The sequence below is a fragment of the Haliotis rubra genome, unplaced genomic scaffold (genome assembly GCF_003918875.1).
Source record: "Haliotis rubra isolate DU_JTF1 unplaced genomic scaffold, ASM391887v1 Scf452, whole genome shotgun sequence".
NCBI classification, from domain to species: Eukaryota; Metazoa; Mollusca; class Gastropoda; order Lepetellida; family Haliotidae; genus Haliotis; species Haliotis rubra.
The window spans coordinates 735,856-757,258 of NW_025767138.1; positions in this window are offsets into that span (position 1 = coordinate 735,856).

Below are 21,403 nucleotides of genomic sequence, written 5' to 3' on the forward strand. Positions count from 1 at the left end.
GGGGTACAATTCATATTGATTCAAATTTGATTATAATTATGTTTGATTGAATTTAATGGAGATGATTTTTTTTTAAAAATGTGCTGTTTAATGGCACAAACAATTTCTTATTCCAGATGACTAAAAGCGTCAGAATGTCAGGAAGGATCATGATCATACTTATACGTATTTATACGACTTACAGTCTAAGGGAGTTAACTCCAAAAAGTTTGTAAATACGAGTTTGAGTTACTGTTTTGAATGAGGGTATGGTGTAAGATTTAAGTCACGCAAAACCATTCCTTGGACTAGTCTAGGTATCCGACAAGAGCTAGTCAAGCGCTTGTTTTATACCTGAAGACATGCTATAAGTATAGGCACCAGGATAGAGATTATTTGCAAACAATTTGAATCTAGTGATACTATGAGCACATCTACTAGTGAGTGAGTGAGTTACTATTTAACGTCACATCGGCAATATTTCAGCCATATCGTGGCACATCTACTAACATACAAACTTAGGATCATAGGTAATCACATATTTTAGAAACTATTTCCATGTAGTAAGAGAATAACAAAGAACATAATGCTTGCATCTCAGTGTTACACGACCATATTGAGAATTATCAATTGTCATTTTTCCATATTTGTCCACTCAACTAAAATACTTGCAATACTAAATACTTCAAATGGAAAATCACCAATGCTATCAAGGATTCATGTTTCTCATTCACACTATATACTATGATTAGTCCAGGAGGAGGCAGCTGAAAAATTTCAAATCGTAGCCTCCCCAGTACTGATTTTGTTTGACACTATTTTCAGCTAGTATGATGCCTTGGGCTGTAATACTCTCAGATTGTGGTATCAGGGTTTTTTACAGGCCATTATATGTGGTGGGGGTCTGCGAGCATTTTCGTCACATTTGGTTTGCCGCCAGACAACACCTCAAAGTTAATCATTAATAGTTTTAGTACTATCAATCTGATCACTTTCATTTTGACTTCTGTGTACTGCTAAAGGATGTCGAAATTATTTGACATAATTTTGTTTTGAAAAAATAAATAAAATGGCAGCCATTTTGGCCGCCATTTTGTTTTGTCGTGTTTTGCCTTCTCAGCGCTTAAATCTACATAAAAATGAACACCGAATGTTTCCATTTACATCCAAAGTTGATACTTTTGATGTGTTTTGACACTTGTTTCTCCTAGAGTGATGGCTTGGGCACAAAACAAGTTATTTTCTATGGTCATAGCATGGTAATTTAATGTTTTACAGCTTATTCTTTGAGACAGGGGTATTTTTGCAATTCTCCGCCTTTGATGGAAATGTGTGAGAGTGATTTATTTAATGGCAGTTAACATTATTTTTGCTACTGAAAAAAGTTGTTTTTGTTTTCTCTTTACTTCTAGAGTGACAGCATGTTATTAGGGACTGGGTTGACACATGTCATCGTATCCCAATTGCACAGATTGATGTTCATGCTGTTGATCCCTGGGTTGTCTGGTGCAGACACGATTATTTACAGAAGACCGCCTTATAGTTGGAATATTGCTGAGTGCGGAGTAAAACTAAACTCACTAACTCACTCATGTCAGAATCGGAGTCATGTACTGGCAACAAGTCAAAGGTGTTCAGGCAACAATCATTTGCCATACAAATAGACATGCCTCTGTGCACACTATATCATTCTTTCTGCTGGCATGCTGACTTTTTGCATTTACACGATGTCAGTTCAACAAATCCATGGGGAGCAGGATCTCTCGACATCAGAATAGGGATAAGCTGACCATCACAAATGCTCCAGCCATGGTCAACTGGTGAAGGAATGTTCATGATTGGTTGCAGAGACTGTTTCCAAGCATGGACTTTGTAGTTTACTCGTTCAATGTGATATTTTAGACTGTTGGATGTTGGTGGGAGGTTTTCATTCAATATCTTGTGTCATCTACAGACATCACTGGATTATTTGGTACATGCATAGAACTTACAAACTGGCCACAAGATGTAATGAGTGTTTCTTGAACATCCAAATTGTCATCCATTTGTTGTGTGAAGCGTCTTATCCCTGGGCTTTACAGCCATTTGGGGAATCAATGTAGAAAAGGTTTTCAGGTTCAGGCGATGTAAAGGTGACCACAAGTTTGTTCTGGAAGAGTTCAATCGACTACTTATGAAGTTATCCCTTTGCTCTGCCCCAGTCTGTTTAACATGCAAGAGGCTGTGAATCATATCCTTTGGGACAACAACTCCACTTCCAATGTTCACAAGATGCAGACATCATTCATTTGGAAGATTGAATGGATTTGTCATCAACCTTGATGTGAACATGGACATTTCTAGTGTTCATTTTACAATGGCTCATTCAGATGGAACATTAAAGTTCACATGCAACGTAAAACACAACTTTGCAGATTCTGATACCTTTCGGTATGGACTTACCGAAACAAATCATCAAAAAATGCAAATTCAACTTATAAAGTTGAAAAATAACGCGATGAAAAAACCCGCGCGAAATCGGAGTTCAAACGATTCACTAACTTTCCCCCAGCGCTTGGGGGAATTCAAGTGGTTTAAACGGCTGGGCTGCGCTCATAGCACATCCGCAGTGTAATAGGTTCGCGGAGCTTGGAAGCGGGTTGTCCGGTGAATATTCGGTGAAGGCTTTGGTGTGAGCTATTTTTTTCTAATGTTTTGTTGATATTTCACAGTCGCGAGCTTTGTATATGTTATTACAGTAGATTACCGATTTAACTGTTTATATAATTTCATTTGTCTATTTCACCACACGTTCTTCTTACCGAGTCACTTTCTCAGTTCGGTACTTAAAAGCAATGTCATTATTTAGCGTCGACAGAATTTGTAACTGTGATATAGATATGTCGTTGTCACAGACAAAACTCAAAGTCTGTTTTATTGGAACCTATGTGTCTGCCTGCCCGTCTGCTAATGACAATATTCAATACACAATTTCAATCACTGACCACATGCAATTTGAACTTAACACCTATCAGGCTATACACCATAAACAAAACGCATTGATTTATGGCCCGAGTTTGGTCTCTGTCACATTATGTAATTACATAGACAGGCAGGTGTGATACTTGTACACATGACATGTTATGATGTCTGTTGATTGCAAAATGTTATACACAAGAAATGAGCATGTATTTACAAAACCCAACATCTCTATATATACACACACAATGAGCCGTGAGGGCATCTGCAAATGAACCAGCCGTTACACTTGAGTGCACACCCACCCGCTCTGACTGGGTTCGGTATCCCGGCTGCTTCGTTTCTTGGGAAGTAAACCCAAGTACAAAATATTGCACTTTTGATTTGCGATAGTACGCTTATAATTTTGTTTTTATGTTTTTTTCATAACCAGCAATGTATATTATATGTCATGAATAAGTGATAATTGTGTTTAAATTATGTTTGAGTATTTGGTTGCATGTGACCTTTAAGAAAGAACATCAAAAGCGGTTTGTTAAATGAACTTTAAAAGGAAGCTTTTGGTCCATCGCTGCTTATACTAGCAAAAGAGAGAATGTTGCCAGTTCGTATAGTTGATGGAATGGCAAAATTGCAAATGTTCAGAAAGGGAGCTGCTTCCACATTTGGACACTTGGCTGATATGCATTGGGACAACTTCACTTCAATTCTGAATCGAACAGACTGCATTAGAGTTGATGTTGTTTGGGACAGGTATGCAAGACAAGAGTCAATCAAAGCAGGGGAGCAAATCAAAAGAGGATCGCCAACGGCGCTCGAAGTCAAGATTGTTGGCAAAAACAAACCACTGCCAAGACAATGGGACAAACCCATCAGCAGTCCTGTCAACAAGTCTAGTCTTGTAGCATGTATGAACGAACGATGGTGTTCTGTTGGTCCAGCCATGCTACCTGTTGGTAAAGCCTGAGTCACACCAATGTAGTTCTTAGGACGTCCTGCCCTGTCCAAACAATAACTGTAAAGTGACCTCGAACGGGATAGAACGTGTAACTTGTGTATAAATTACAATGCAATGATCATAAACAGTTCTCAGTACGTCTGTCTCGTCTTTACCCCGTCCCCAGACAGTTGGTGTTACGTTTAGAGTGGGTAAAATTGCCCGTTCACCCCGTGTGGACAACGTTTTCAAGCAGTCCAATGCCGTCCATAGCCAATTTATATCCCTTCTGAACTAAACCTATCTCGTTCTTAATACGCACAACCCCGATCTAACTCATTCTTCTCATTTTCAGTCACTTCTTCCTCCAAGGAAGAAGAAGGGTGAACATCTAATTTATAAAGGGGTCAATGCGTTCAAGAAGTTCATCAAACATGGGAGGGGTGATTCTCAAGAAATTGTAGAAGGACTCATGATCATCAAGGCGGAGCTCCTCCATCAGTTGATGATAATGTTCCACAGATATTCACCTCTCAGGCTTAAGCCAGTTCCTCACCGAACACGTTCTTGTGCTTTCCTTCTTTCTTGCTCTACCAACTCATTGTACTCTTGCTCTTCTTCCGATAACAATTGCAGGAAACCAGCATTCAATATTTTGACAGCTGCAAACTTGTTCATAGAAACTCTATCCAAACTGACGACCATGTTAAAAATGCATGTATATATACCCTACCTTGTCATATCATTGCAAACTGTTATAACCATGTACTACAAGTGTCTTCAGAACGATTCATTATATTTTGAACGTATTTGCTTGGAATAGCGACTAACTAGAGTTCAGTAGAGTTCTGCAAACCGCTTTTGATGTTCTTTCTTAAAGGTCACATGCAACCAAAGACTCAAACATAATTTAAACACAATTATCACTTATTCATGACATATAATATACACTGCTGGTTATGAAAAAAACATAAAAACAAAATTATAAGCGTACAATCGCAAATCAAAAGTGCAATATTTTGTACTTGGGTTTACTTCCCAAGAAACGAAGCAGCCGGGATACCGAACTCAGTCAGAGCGGGTGGGTGTGCACTCAAGTAAGGCGGTCTTCTGTAAATAATCGTGTCTGGACCAGACAATCCAGGGATCAACAGCATGAACATCAATCTGCGCAATTGGGATACGATGACATGTGTCAACCAAGTCAGCGAGCCAGACAACCAGATTTCGTTAGTCGCCTCTTACGACAAGCATGGGTTATTGAAGATCAATTCTAACCCGGAACTCTACAGGTCCGATTCTGACATGAGTGAGTGAGTGAGTTAATATTTAACGTCACATCGGCAATATTTCAGCCATATCGTGACGAGAACATGCGATATTAGAATGAAATATATGTATATTATAAAAAACCTGCCGACGAAGGACAGTAAAAATACTAGATAATCACAGCTATCAATATAAAACTAGCGAACAAAGCTAAAACATTCCAATTAAAGAAAACAATACAATGTAAAAATGGGCTATAAATCGCCAACAACTGAAGGTAGATCACCCTACTAGAGACCATGGGGACTTACAGTGCCTTTGCTACCTGCATGGACCCTAGTTGGATTTACACCATCCCTTCAGCCATTGGCGACAGAAGAGAAATCTAGCCATAAATTAAAAACACATTTATTCTACGATTAAAAAGCAGGTACACTTAAATTGACTTTGAAAGTTTTGGGACTTACGTACCCCCTCAGGAGGACAATAATTTTACGCTACGTCAACCCCCTTTGAGGGTACAGCCACTAACAATCTAAGTTGCTAATCTAAACTACCAATAATAAAATATATACCTATTTACAAATCAGTCAACAAATCTAATTTTTTTAAAAATGCAAGAATTAAATGAGAACTGACATTATTAAAAAGATCCTTCAGTGTTTTGGATGTGAAATAGATATCCCTTGTGATGGAATATTCAATGCAGTCAAGCAAGACATGCTTGACTGTGATTCTTTCATCACAAGGGATGCAAAACGGAGGATCTTCGCCTTTAAGCAAATATTCATGGGTATATCTAGTATGGCCAATGCGACATCGCCGCATAATGACCTCTTCAAATCTGGACTGACAACCCAAGTAGGTGTAACCATTGTAGGGTTTTATTGCATGTAATTTATTAATACCTACTTGGGTGTCCCACTTCTTTTGCATTAGATCGCGGATGTATGTTCTAATGCTGGCTTTATAATCAGAGTATGGAATAAGAAGTGGTGTCACAGATTTGTTGAGGGCTGCCTTAGCAGCAATATCAGCCATCGTGTTCCCAGAAATGCCAACGTGGCTGGGTAACCAACAAAAGACGATGTCGCATTGGCCAGTAGCAAGATCATTATATAATTCGATTATTTCAATTAAAAGTGGATGTTTGCAAGAGATTTTTAATAGCCTGAAGGCAAGAAAGAGAGTCAGAAAATATTATATATTGTTTATGTTTGGGATGTCTTTGAATATATTTAAGAGCTGTTAAGATGGCGTTTGCTTCTGCTGTAAAAATAGAGCTGTTATCCGGTATTCTAGAAGATATTGTTCTGGATCCAATGACAGTGGCACATGCCACTGCGCCACCATCCTTGGACCCATCTGTAAACAAGGATTTGTATGTAGTATATTTATTTCTTAATTGACTAAATTCTTGTTTATATTGTAATTCATTTGTTTCTGATTTTTTAAATGTAGTTAATGTTAGGTCAACTTGTGGCCTAACCAATTGCCAAGGCGGAGAAGAAAGAAGACGGGAAGGAGCTATATGTTCTAGCTCAATGCCAGCTGCAGAAAGTAAAGGTTGCACTCTTATACCAAGAGGCGGAACAAGAGAAGGCTTCTTGTTATACAGATCTTCATATAGTGGACTAAAGACACAGTTATATGCAGGGTTTGACTCATTGGAATAAAGTTTTGTAATATACTGTAAAGTTAATTTTATACGGCGTTGTGTAAGAGATGGCTCATCAGCCTCAACGTAGAGACTGTCAACAGGAGAAGTTCGAAAGGACCCAAGACAAAGTCTCAGACCTTGGTGGTGGACAGAATCAAGTAGGTTTAGGTTGCTTTTGCAGGCTCCACCATACACGATGAAGCCATAATCAAGTTTCGAGCGGACCAATGAGCGATATAGGTGGAGGAGTGTAGTTTGATCCCTCCCACTTTGAGTTTGAAACAACTTTCAACAAGTCAAGTGCCTTCAGGCATTTAGTTTTAAGGGATTTAATATGCGGAAGAAAGGTTAAATGGGAGTCAAAATTAAACCCAAGAACTTGGCTTCCTTCACAACTTTGATGGGTGTGCCATTTAAAGATAGTTCAGGGTCTTTATGCGGTTTGTATTTACGGCAGAAATGAATACAATTAGTTTTGGATTTAGAAAATTTAAAGCCGTTTTCAAGACACCATTTACTTATCCTGTTTAAACACAACTGCAGTTGCCGTTCAATAGTATGCATATTTTTACCGCGACAAGAAATGTTAAAATCATCCACAAAAAGTGATCCATCGATTGAATCATTTAAAACCTTGGATAAACTGTTGATCTTGATACTAAATAAGGTAACAGACAAAATACTGCCTTGTGGAACACCCTGATCCTGATTGTAATGATCAGACAGGGTAGAACCCACGCGGACTTGAAATTGTCTGTCGTTTAAAAAGTTAGCTATAAATTGAGGCAAACGGCCTCGCAATCCGAAGCCATGTAAATCTCTTAATATGCCATATTTCCACGTAGTGTCATATGCTTTTTCAAGATCAAAAAAAGATAGACACAGCGTGTTGTTTATTAATTAGTGCATTTTTAACAAATGATTCCAAACGCACTAGGTGGTCGACAGTACTTCTGTTTTTTACGGAAACCACATTGTATATCTGTTATAAGGTTATTTGTTTCCAAGTACCAAACAAGTCGATTATTTATCATGCGTTCCATGGTTTTGCAAACACAGCTTGTTAGTGAAATCGGTCGATAATTAGACGGATCCGTATGATCACGTCCAGGCTTAGGTATTGGTACTACTATAGCGTCACGCCATGAGGAAGGAAATTTCCCTGACGTCCAAATATCATCAAAATGTGTAAGAGCGTCTCTAAAGATGACTCTGGTAAGTGTTTCAGGAGCTGATAATGTATGTTATCAGCACCTGTAGCAGTATCGTGAGCTTGCTCAAGAGCAGTATGGAGTTCATGAATAGAAAATGTTTCATTATAATCTTCCCATTATCCGAATTGAAATTAATAGTTTCTTTTCTTCTTGTTTTTGATATTGTTGGAATTTAGGCACATAATTAGAAGAGGAAGAGTGTTTGGCGAGAGTTTCACCCAGTTTATTCGCAATATCTGATTTATTTGTAAGTAATTGATCTCCATGTTTAAGATGATGGACACTAGATTTAGTACCTTTACCTTTAATTTTCTGGACCATGTTCCAAACCTTGGACATGGGCGTTCGAGAATTTATCTTGGATACATAATTTTGCCAAGATGGGCGTTTATTCTGTTTAAAGGTACGCCGCGCTTTAGCATTTAACATTTTAAATTTATTTAAATTATGCACCATAGGATGGCGACGGAAATAATGTTCTGCTTTTTTCCTTGCCTTCCTAGCTTGTTTGCACTCATCGTTGAACCATGGTTTTCGAATATGTGGATTTGCAGAGGACTGTGGTATACACTCATCAGCTATGGTAGTCAGTTGATCGGAAAAACAGTTAATAGCATCCATAACGTCACTAAAAAGTTCAGGTTTCAGTTTTGTAGCACACAGTGTTTCATATAAGGCCCAGTTAGCCTTTTTAAAATTCCGCCTTGATGATGGAGGTACATCAGATGGAGTTACAGGTTTTAGTATGGTAGGGAAATGGTCACTTCCACATAGGTCATCGTGAACTGACCATTCAAATTCATTTAGTAGTTCTGAATTAGTGAGTGACAAGTCGAGAGCAGAATAAGTTCCTGTACCAGGGTGTAAATATGTGTTGGAACCATCATTATAAAGACATAAATCATTATCTGAACAAAACTCCTCCAGTAATTTACCTTTAGCGTTTGTATTTGCACTACCCCAGAGTGGGTTGTGCCCATTTAAATCTCCCATAATAATACAGGGCTTCGGGAGTTGGTTATATAGAGCTTGAAGATCAGTTTTGTGAAACGTTGAAGACGGAGATATGTAGAGAGAGCATAATGTAAACGCAACGTGCAAAGTTAGTCGCACTGCAACAGCCTGAAGATTAGTAGTAAGAGCAACAGGGCTATGGATAACGTTCTGTCTGACTAGGATTGAAGATCCCCAGTGGCCCTATCACCCGGAGGTGAAAAATAATGATATGCATTGAAAGAACGCAGGGCAAAAGCATCTGTTTGTTTTAAATAGGTCTCCTGCAGACAGAACGCTGATGGAGTTAAATCCTGGACTAAAAGTTGTAATTCACTGAAATTAGTCCTCAGTCCCTCTACAATTCCACTGTATAATATGATTGTGATAAACTATCTTTTGGGGATTTATTGGGGATCTTCCCGTACTTTCTTGTTGGGCGACAAACTGTGCGCCCTAGAACGGACAGTTTCGGACACATCCATGTCCTCAAGGGAACCATATTTGTTATACAAGTTGATTTGATTTTCTGACCCTTTTGGGGCTCTGCCACTGAATTTTTGAAAGAATCTGGCTTCTTACCTTTGCCTTTAAGGGGCTGTGTAGACTTTGATGTCGACTGAGATGATGCGTCAAGATCAGAGGATGTTTCACATTGGCTTTGAGACGTACTAGGAACTGATTCAGTTGTTTGGGTCGATATTGCAGGTGAGAATATCACAGGAGATTCAGATTTAACCCAGGTCAGGTTTGTCTGACAGCATGCAGTTGACTTTGTTATTCTAGTGTTTGCTTCTGACGGTGTTCTGGTGATAGAAGCATAACTCTCCTTATGCTCTGAACTTTGAACTAGCTTTTTTGCATCGGCAAAACTAATGTTTTGGGTAAATTTGATTCTATTTATCTCCATTTGATGTTTCCAAACAGGACAGTTTTTAGAGTAAGATGGATGATCCCCTTCACAGTTGGTACATTTTTTGACATTACTGTCACAATCTTCTGTTGTATTTGTCTTTTCACCACAGTGAGCACATACAACAGACAATGTGCAAGTATTGACGCCATGACCGAACTTTTGACATTTGAAGCACCGTAGAGGGTTCGGAATGTACGTGTCAACATTGATGTTACAATATCCTGCCTTTAGAGATTTTGGAGCATTTGGTGAAGAAAATGAAAACAGGTAGGTATTTGTTTTGATAACAGTATCATTTTTCCTGGTCGTGAAACGTTTGACATAGAGTACGCCTTGTTCTTTCATCTCAGAGACGATGTCAAGTTCAGACATATCTGCAAACAATCGATCACGGTCTCTGATGATTCCCTTGCTCGTGTTTAAAGTTTTATGAGCCGTGACGGTGACCGGGATGTTGACAAACGATTCTGTACTCATGAGGTTGGTGGCTTGGTGCCTTTTCCCACACTCAACCAACAGAGCACCGGAACGTAAACGTTTAATATTCTTGACATCACCAGCAATGCCCTGTATACCCTTAGATATCGCAAAGGGTTCAACTTCAATGGAGTCTTATCAACAGTTTCAATGACAAGAAATCGTGGCCAGTATTCAATGGACGTGGACAGTCTTTGATCAGTATCAACTGGATCAATGTCTAGTGGACGTTTGGTTTTTATGGGGTTTCGTAAGCCATGGTTAATTTTTCAAGGTTCGTCATCCGAGCTCCCCACCCACCATGGAGTATCACAAGGACAATGCTAAAAACAAGTGGATTTCCAACTTGCAGCACCAAGGATACCCGGATGATATACTCCAGCAGAAGAATTAAAAGGTTAATAATTCCACCAGATTGGCCCCATGAGCCACCGTTCTGACATGAAGTAACATATGAAATGAAAGAAAGTGAAAAGGAGGGTTATATGTAAGCTTATGGATGTATCAAAAGTGATTAAGAGGTATCTCATAGAACAATTTGAATGCCTACAACCAAAGCTTAGGCGTAGTTATCGGCCATGAAGCATAGTTTTCAAACACTTTTGGATAATGTTATTTCATCAAATATTTTAGGAGTGTGAAGCTTTGATTGACTCTATCATTGAAATTTAGCTCTATTCATATACTGTATTAAACATTAGACACCAAATGATTTGTTTGGATTTCATATCAGTACAAATTTAGTCCTCCACTAAGTATATGTAGTTAAACAACAATGGCGGCCATTTTGGTGGCCATTTTGAATTCTGGGTAATATATAAAAATCCCTAATAAGATGCCGTCACTCTAGAAATAAAGAGAAAACAAAAACAACTTGTTTTAGAAACAAAAATAATGTCAACTGCCATTAAATAAATCACCCTCACACCTAAAATATCCCTGTCTCAAAGAATAAGCTGTAAAACATTAAATTACCACGATATGACCAACCAAATGACTTGTTTTGTGCCCAAGCCATCACTCTAGGAGAAATAAGTGTCAAAACACATCAAAAGTATCAACTTTGGATGTAAATGGAAACATTCGGTGTTCATTTTTATGTAGATTTAAGCGCTGAGAAGGCAAAACACGACGAAAGAAAATGGCTGCCATTTTTTTTTTTCAAAACAAAATTATGTCAAATAATTTCGACATCCTTTAGCAGTACACAGAAGTCAAAATGAAAGTGATCAGATTGATAGTAGTAAAACTATTAATGATTAACTTTGAGGTGTTGTCGGGCAGCAAACCAAATGTGACGAAAATGCTCGCAGACCCCCACCACATATAATGGCCAGTAAGAAAAACCTGATACCACAATCTGAGAGCATTGCAGGCCTTTTCATGAGCCCAAGACATCATACTAACTGAAAATAGTGTCAAACAAAATCAGTACTGGGGAGGCTACGAAATCCTATTTCTAGGACCCTTTTGAGATTCTCCTCCTGGACTAAATGTATATATGTTAATTCAGTAATTCATTTTTTTACCATTCCACCAATGTCCAATCAGGTTGGACTTTATGTAACTGTCAGATGATTCGTTCCTTCCACTTTGTGGAGGCCGGGAAGTGTGTGTGTGTGTGTGTGTGTGTGTGCGTGTGTGTGTGTGTGTGCGTGCATGCGTGCGTGCGTGCGTGTACGTGTGGATGTAGGGGGAGATTTGTCACTTTCTGATGACTCTTGTTTAGAATTTTCCTTGTTTGTACTCATCACTTTTATCTTCTTCAGACAGATGTTGTATCCTCACATATATTTATCTATTCATACTTTAACACTTGTCTTTTCGTAATGTTCTACTATCGAATAGTTTGCCAAACTGGGTCTGTCCTGCACTTCCTTGAGAGAAAAACAATTTAGTGTAGAAGGCTAACCACTGCTTGGCAGACTATTTATCATATTTTATTTTATACACTTTTTACATTAAAAAAACACGGCATGCCATAGCATTTCTATCACGAGTAAGGGAAATGTAAGCCATATAAAATGGCGCATTAACCATGTGTCACTTATGATCGCAGAATAACAATGGTGACACCAGATGTTTAGGAAATTACATGTGGTTCATGCGTTTTGCGCAGTATCAATGCATTTGATCCGATTGCGAAATTTATTCATTCAACAAGTTCATTACTATTCATATGGAACAATGAGTTGAAAAATACTTTAATATATCTGAAATGTAGCTGGTGTCGTCCTAGAATTTTATATTCATGTTTCAGAAACGACAAAGCACAAAACATCATGAATAATTAAATAATTAACAGAATACTCAACAAACATACACACACATATATTGTACATACATAAAATATTGGAACGTTTTCCCAAATATACACAGGTCATTTACAGTCAAGTATTGGTTAGATTATTACAACAGGTGATTGAGGATATCTTTTAGTTTATACAAATACTTTGAGAATTCTATAATAGTAAAATACCATGTTATTTCATCAATATCATTGTTATTGGCCGCAAGAAAGAATGCCAGCATGTCATGCTCTTCCATCATCTCTATTTTGATATACATGTCAACATCAAGATTATCTATTAGAGTTGAGAAAAATACATCTCTCTCTGAAAGTAGATATCAACAGTTTAGGATACCATGGTGATAGTAATCATTAGCAAAGGTATTACATTTTTTACATTCTATTGATATTTTGCTTCCGGATCCAATCCTTATTACATATTGCAATTCTTCTCTCAGTTCTGGAAATAACAATGCCATGCTGTATAACACTTGAGGTGAAAGTGCTGTATGGATTTTAGAACATCGAGACAAGTCAGCTCTGCATGATAGTGTATATTTCCATACTTCTTCCTCGTGGTTACTTATTTCATTTACTACAATCTTTCTCCACTTATGTTTCTCCGGGAATTCTCCTGTGCAGATGTAGTGAAATACAAAATGAAGTAAGGTATATTTCTTAGCTGTTGAAAGCAGAACTCCACATAAACAGTCTAAGTTCTTGGTATGAGAACAATAGAGTGACGTAGATGCACAAAAGATTGTTTTACAGATTGGGACACATGATATGTTACAGAGACGCCCAAGCAGCTGTAGTCTGCCTTTATATATATAGCCAACCATGCTCCAGAGTCCTAGACCAGCAATGGTGGCATCAGTAGGAGAGCGTTTATCAAAACCTTGTACAATCCTGGCAAAGTAGCGCTGAGTGCTTTCAGTTAGTTCAAGGTCTTTACCATGGAGAGTGGGTAGTAATTCACAGCCATAAAAACTCGTTGTTAATATCATTCTTTTCCATATCTTAATACTTGAATATTGATGTAAATCCCTACTGTTTAGACCAATAGAGAGGAGGGAATTAACGGTGCGCCTTGCTTTAGTACAGCTCTCCTCAATATATAGTTCAAAAGAAAAATTACTTTGGAGAAGAACACCCGCGTACTTTATACTATCAGACAGGGTATGCCATGAAATTTGATGTTATGATAGATTTTCATAAAAATGTTTCACAAATTTTCATGCAAATGGTCGTATGCTATACACAGTAAAACCATATATTAAAAGAAAAGCACTTACCCTTGCATAACAAACTTTACAAATAAACGTTCCTTCAGACTCCCTCAACGGCCAGTGTGGATTGCAGAAGGCCAAATCTCTCCCGATTCTCATGGGAAAACGCAAGCGTTCCGCGTGCAACAATGACACAATGCAGTTTGTGCTAAGCTCGGTACGTACAGTCAGTTGATTGCAATTTATGCAACCAGCCCTGTTTATGAACAGTCCTTCACGTTTGTTGCATTGGAAATGAGGCGGTGACGGAGAGGACTAAAACCTCAACCAATATAAATGTTGAGTTTGAATGCAATGTAGGTATGGATGTCACAATGACATGTGAGTGTCATTAAATAAGAAAAAAAATAATACCAGAAAACGTAGTAATTGTTTACAGTTGTGACAGCTATAGAGAAGGCTTCAAGACCACATTTAACGATGACACAGGGTCGTTTATTCACAAACCCAAGAGCAAAATTACCACCTGATTAGCTCAGCAACCGTGAAACCGCTATTACCAAAAATAAATGAAAATACTCACTGTCAAACTACTCACAGTGGACAAGCTGCATAGACACTTACGTCGACGGGACCAATTATCAGTTATCACCTGAGCGTTAATTAACTCAATGTTTTATACAGAGATTAGTGAGTGAGTAAGTGAGTTAATATTTAACGTCACATCGGCAATATCTCAGCCATATCGTAAAGATACTAGAGTATCAAATATATGAACATAAAACTAGCATGCAAAACGAACAGATTTTAATTTTAAAAAAACCCACGGTCTATAGATCGCCAACAACTGAAGGTAGATCACCATACTAGGAACCATGGGGACTTACATTAATTTTGCTACTTGCATGGACCCTAGCTGGATTTACACCATCCATTCAGCTGCTGGCGATGGTAGGAAGATTTAGCTGAAATTAAAATAACAAAAATACTACGATTAAAAAGTATGGTTGAGCGAAATTGACTTTGAAAGTTTTTGGGACTCACATACCCTCTCAGGAGGACACTAATTTTACGATTCTTTAACCCCCTTAGAGGATAAAGCCACTAACAATCGCAGTTGCTAATATATACTAACGTTAATAAGAAAATATTTATCTATTTACTAAATATAGTGTTCAAAATTTATCCAATAATTCTATTTCTTGTAAAATAACAATTATTAAATGACAATTTACATTATAAAAAGATCCTTAATTGTTTTGATACTGCAATATTTATCCCTTGTGATGGAAAAATCAATAGTCAAGCAGGACAAGCTTGACCGTGATTCCTTCATCACAAGGGATACAAAACGGAGGATCCTCACCTTTTAACAAATATTCATGAGGATATCTAGTATGGCCAATGTGACATCGTCGCATACTGACCTCCTCAAATCTGGACTGACAACCCAAGTAAGGATTTGTAAGTATACTAGCCACATAAAGAAACTGTGCATTGTCAAAATATTATCCCAGTTGATAAGTACGATAACAATGTCAAAGGTACATATAAACTTTAATGGAGGGATTATGAGACCATAACAAGTCAGGAGAATTTCAATTGAAAAGTCAATCACAATGACGTCACGAGTCCACAAGCGGGACAGGGGTCAAACGACCATGTCACAAGCTCAATAACGGGTATGTCCACCATCGGCATTGAGAACAGCAGTGCATCGACTACGCATAGAGCCTATCAAACGTGCAAGGAAGGCGTGTGGGATGTCACGCCAGATTCTGTCAAGTTCTGTGGCAAGGTCAAGGACGTTATCTGGCGGATGAGGAAGACGGCGTAGACGGCGATCCATCTCGTCCCAAACATGCTCTATCGGGGAGAGATCCGGTGAATTTGCAGGTCAAGGCAGTAAGTCAACGTTGTGGTGTTGCAAGAAATCCATAGCAACTCTTGCAGTATGAGGGCGGGCATTGTCATGTTGGAATGTTAACCCAGGGCCATGACGTTGCAGAAAAGGAATTGCCACAGGTCGAAGAATCTGATCCCTGTAGCCCACACCAGTTAAGTTGCCCTGAACAATCACCAAAGGAGTTCTTTGGCGTGCTGTTATTCCACCCCAAATCATCACGGAACCGCCACCAAAGCGATTCCTCTCCAAGACACAGGCCTGTGCATAACGTTCTCCCACGCGTCTATAGGCACGTTGACGTCCATCACTATGGGAAATGTTAAACCTGGACTCATCTTTAAAAACAACATTTCTCCACCAAAACAAGGTCTGCGGACATGATTTCGGCACCAAATTCGGCGAGCTTGTCGATGACGTTGTGTCAGGATAGGCCGTATAGCGGGACGTCGTGGTCTGATCCTGTGATGACGTAAACATTGTCGAACTGTGTTGGGGTGGATACGGCGAAGTCCTGGGATGGTTCGGGCAGGCATCACTGCAGTCTGAAACCAGTGGCGAAGATGGGTCACCCTTATCCATCTGTCCTGTCTAGGCGTTGTTACACGTGGACGTCCAGAACGTGGCCGATCGATGACGCCATTTGTGTTCTGGTAGTGTTCACCAGTGCAGAAATCGTGTTCCGGTGGCAGTGGAAATGTGCAGCCACTTGTTGTTGAAACATCCCCCCACGGACCATCCCAATGACCTCATGACGTTGTGCAGACGTGAGCCTTGGCATGCTATGCGTTTCAATAGCCGCTGCAGGGGTTGAGCTTTCCAAAGTGACAGTATTGTGTGGCATTCATTTGCTCTGTTTCTCTTTCCCGGAATGTACGTGCAACAACGTATTGCACGTCTCAAGGACGAACCCACTGACGTCACGGAACGTGGCACGTGCATGCATGTTGGATACATGTCACTAATCTCTGAGTTTAAATCCTTTAGATTTTAAATTTTTGTATGCACAGTTTCTTTATGTGCATAGTATATATACAGAGAGTAAGTACGGCTTGATTAGATGTAGACAAATTGTTAATGGGGCCTTGGCGAACAATCCTAAACCAAGAACCAAGTGACTTAAACATATTTCTGTTTAATAAATGAATAATACGATTGGTGTACAAGCTGTTACGGGTTCATCCTCGATAATCTCCAGGGTATACGTTCCGATAAATCTGGAGATTATCGAGGATGTTACGGGTTATGTTAACACCAAAATGGTTAGAACAGGGAATAGATATTTCAGATCTGGTCATGGAAAAGAATATTGACATTTTCTTCATCACAGAAACGTGGTTATACTCGACTGGTGACGAGGCTACCATTGAAGAAATGGTTCCACCAGCTTATTCATTTATGCATATACCTAGACAGCATAGAAAGGGTGGTGGAATAGGCGTCCTATATAGATCCAACTTAAATGTGAAAGTTTGTTCTGATCCCCTTTACATATTCCAGTCTTTTGAACTGATGACTGACTGACTGAGTTTGGTTTTACGCCGCTTTTAGCAATATTCCAGCAACATCACGGCGGGGGACACCAGAAATGGGCTTCACACATTGTACCCATGTGGGGATTCGAACCCGGGTCTTCGGCGTGACAAGCCAACGCTTTAACCACTAGGCTACTCCACCGCCCCTTTTGAACTCATGAATCTGTTGCTGACCATCAATAGCATATGCTTACGATGTATCTACATTTATAGGCCACCACCGTCTAAGAAAAACGGACTGACCTATAACCTGTTTATCTCTGAACTGTCAACACTTCTCATCAATTTGAAAATGAAGCATGTTTTGCTGCTTGGAGATTTCAATGTACACTTTGAGCATACAGAAGATGCTGCAGTCAAGAAGTGTGTCAAACTTCTTGAATCTCACGATTTTCTCCAGCATGTATCTGGACCTACACATCGTTCTGGACATACGTTAGACTGGGTTCTGACACGGTCTGCTCGCGATGACTTTGTGTCCGGTCTATCTGTCCAAGACACACTAATGTCTGATCATCATGTAGTATCCTTCTCGTTGAAGATGCATAGATCATTATTGGAGAGAAAGTCTTTAAGGACCTTTCCCTTATTATTTGTATCAGTACTCCCCCATAGAGGGTTATGGCCGTTCCGGTCGCCCATGATTATGCAGGGCTTTAGGAGTTGATCATACAAGTTCTGAAGATCTGATAGGTGGACAGTTGAGGTGGGAGGAATATAGAGTGAACATATTGTAAACCCTATGTTCAGAGTCATGCGGACAGCAACAGTTTGTAGGTTGGTGTTAAGTGGAACAAGGCTATGGAGGATGCCCTGCCTCACCAGGATAGAAGTGCCTCCTTTAGCTTTTACACCGGGAGAAGAAAAGGAGTGGTAGGAACTGTACCGACGGATGTCAAATTAATCATACCTTTTAAGGTAGGTTTCTTGGAGACAAAACGCGGATGGTTTGAAGTCTTGCATCAATAACTGTAATTCGATATAATTATTCTTAAGTTCTCTGCAATTCCATTGAATCATGTTTTGTGGATTCATGGTGCTTCCACTGGTGACATGTCAGAAGATAGTAATTCGTTATAACAGTTAGTATAATAGTTAGTGTTTTAGTTTTATGTTTGATACTGTAACTTTATGTATTTTAGAAACCAAATTGCTTTATGTTCCCACTCACATTCTAATCACTTTCAGCAAGGTAACATTTAGAAATGAGATGTAGTAAAATGTGCATCTTGTAATCTGCTTAATGACGTACAGCTTTATACTATAAGAAAGCGTACATTAACTAATAACAACCAGACGTTTTCGACCGAAATATCATCGAAGCTGAAACAGTTTAAAATCATGTATGCAATAGGTAGTCCATTGTTAAATTTACATTTATTGATTGACTGGAACCGCTCAAGTTTGTCGGATTTTAGTTTCAACACATTTAATGTGACAGCAATATTCACATACCTCCCGTTTGTGATTGTGTGTTTGTATTTTTACTTGTATATTTCAAATAATGAGTGACACGGATACAGTAGTTTCACATGAATGTAATTGAATGCATGCTGTTGTTGAATTGCAAACTACTAGATAACTGTAAACTCCCAAACACCGCAGCTAGTGACAGATAACATACATCATGTGACAGATAGCAGATATTTCAAAGCAAAACCATATATTTGTCAGTTTAACCTACCATTGATAAACTATAGTGCACTATCAAGTTGGCATTAACTACATTCTTATGGCACACGACACATACACAATAGGACATACGACATATAAAATAGGCCACTGCAAAAACTATAAATGTACGTGTGTCGTTATAGGTCTAAACATGGTTACTCAGACTACAACAAGGCCTATGGTTTTGCTAATCACCATGACTCCGTCGGTGAAGCTGCGTAAAGCAAGCTGTGCAAATTATCGTTTTATTGGAAAATTGTTTATGGAAAGTTACGTAGAGGAATATTTATTCCACACATTGTAAATGTGTTACATTTTACTATTTAGCTTAAATACAGGTGCGATACATATCACGTAAGAGCTGAAATAGTAATATGTAGATCGTAACGTGTTGATTCCAAGTTGAAACTAACGCAGTAGTTAATCGTAAGTCAGTCTGTAAAGGAAGAGACCATTCCTGAGGCATACATGCCCACGAAACATTGACCTTTGAAGATTCTGAATGCCTGTTAGTTGTATTACTAAACCCATTGGTATGTGTATTCTGTCATGTTTTTATTTGCTAGCCATCTTCAAACAGTGGGTAACTCTATAATATGTGCTCACTATTACATGTTACAGAAACTGTATGTATACTATTAAAAACAATAAACGCATAACCCAGAAATCTGTTGTGAAAATGTTGTATTTTCAAACATGTATAACTCGTCCACAAATAGACTTTAGTACATAAATGTTTACCTCAGTTTAGAAGAAGGTAATGTCTATACAACCAAGTGGATAATATTAGATGACGGAGACGTTGAGAGCGATGGTGAACACCTAGAATGGTCGTCGACGTCGGGTCTCCTAGCTTTCAGTCCAATCTCTGTCAACCTGTTCCGTACAGTTTGACCGGATATCCTCCGAAGTCCAGGCACCCTGACTGCTGTGCTCTCACCCGTGACAGTACGATCACGCAAAAGTAGTACCCGGATGTACCGATCTTGGGCTGCAGTGGTGACTGGAGGTCTGCTTGTACGGGGACGGTCATTTGTTATACCTGTTTGGTTGTAACGAGCTGCAAGCAGTGAAATCGTGCTTTGACTAACAACAGCGTACATTCTTTCAATGGCGACGTTCCGTGTCGCAACGTCAAGCCGTGGCGTAGTGATTTGACCTTGAAATTCCTTCAAAAAGAACGCCGATTTCCGAAAGCAATCTGGATTATTAAAGCCAGACAGAGCATACTCTTGCTGCACAATTTCAACTGGAAGGTGATTTCTGTTGCATTGTGGCGATGCCTTTTTAATTCTTGTAAGAAATCTCATCAAAATCAACATTTTTTCAGGTACAGACGATGTTTCACTTGTGCAATTGTGTAAAATCATGTTATCAACACTTTTGTTACACATTTTGACGATTGTTTGAACACAATAGGTAATTAATAGATTTTAAAAAATACGAAACACCTATGCGTATATTTAGCCTAGTGATAGCATCTATGTTTGGATCCAGAGTGACGTCTGATTATGGCACCATTCTTTTGCGGTAGTTAAATCAAGTTACAGAAATCCAGCCCTGCTGTTTCATTTACCACATTCATCTCTTTACACGAATGTCCAAACATGCAGCATAAAATAAGTTCAGCATTAAAAAACGAAACTACAATCCAGTCTGTCTTAATTTATTTTGACTGATTGTTCTTGAGTATTGTCAAGTGTATTTTACATTGGCAATATTATGTATGTCAGTATTTTGTAACTTAACATGGATATCTGTCAAAATCTCTATTAAGAAATGTCTTTTTGAAAAACTTGTCAAAAATGACACAATAGATTCAATGAAACGATCATCCTGAATTATAGAGAAATACTTCAGTGTGAATATAATAAGTATGTTCTTTTTTCTGCCAGTGCATTAGAGCTACCCTTGGCTTGCTGTTGTTGACGTCAGTTTGCCCTCAAATACTTTCAAATATGGAACAGTTGTCTCAGAGATTAGATGCAAAGGGACATATAGCTTCAACAGTGGTATCGTTTCCAAGAGCTGAATCTGGTGAAAGTGCGCGGAATGGAATGGCTTGGTTTGTTTGTTGTTAAACGCCGCACTTAGCAATATTCAGGCTATATGGCGGTGGTCTGTAAATATTCCAGTCTGGACCAGACAACCCAGTGATCAACAACATGAACATCAATCTACCTAATTAACATTTGATGACGTGGCAACCGATCCCGTTCGTCGTCTCTTACGACAAGCATGGGTTGCTGAAGACCAAGTCGAACCCGGATCTGCACGGGTTGCGAGACGAGTATTGACAAGAAAATACCAATAAGTGCGTCAGTTTATTTCTTATATCAGATATTTCTGATATATTCGAACATATTAAG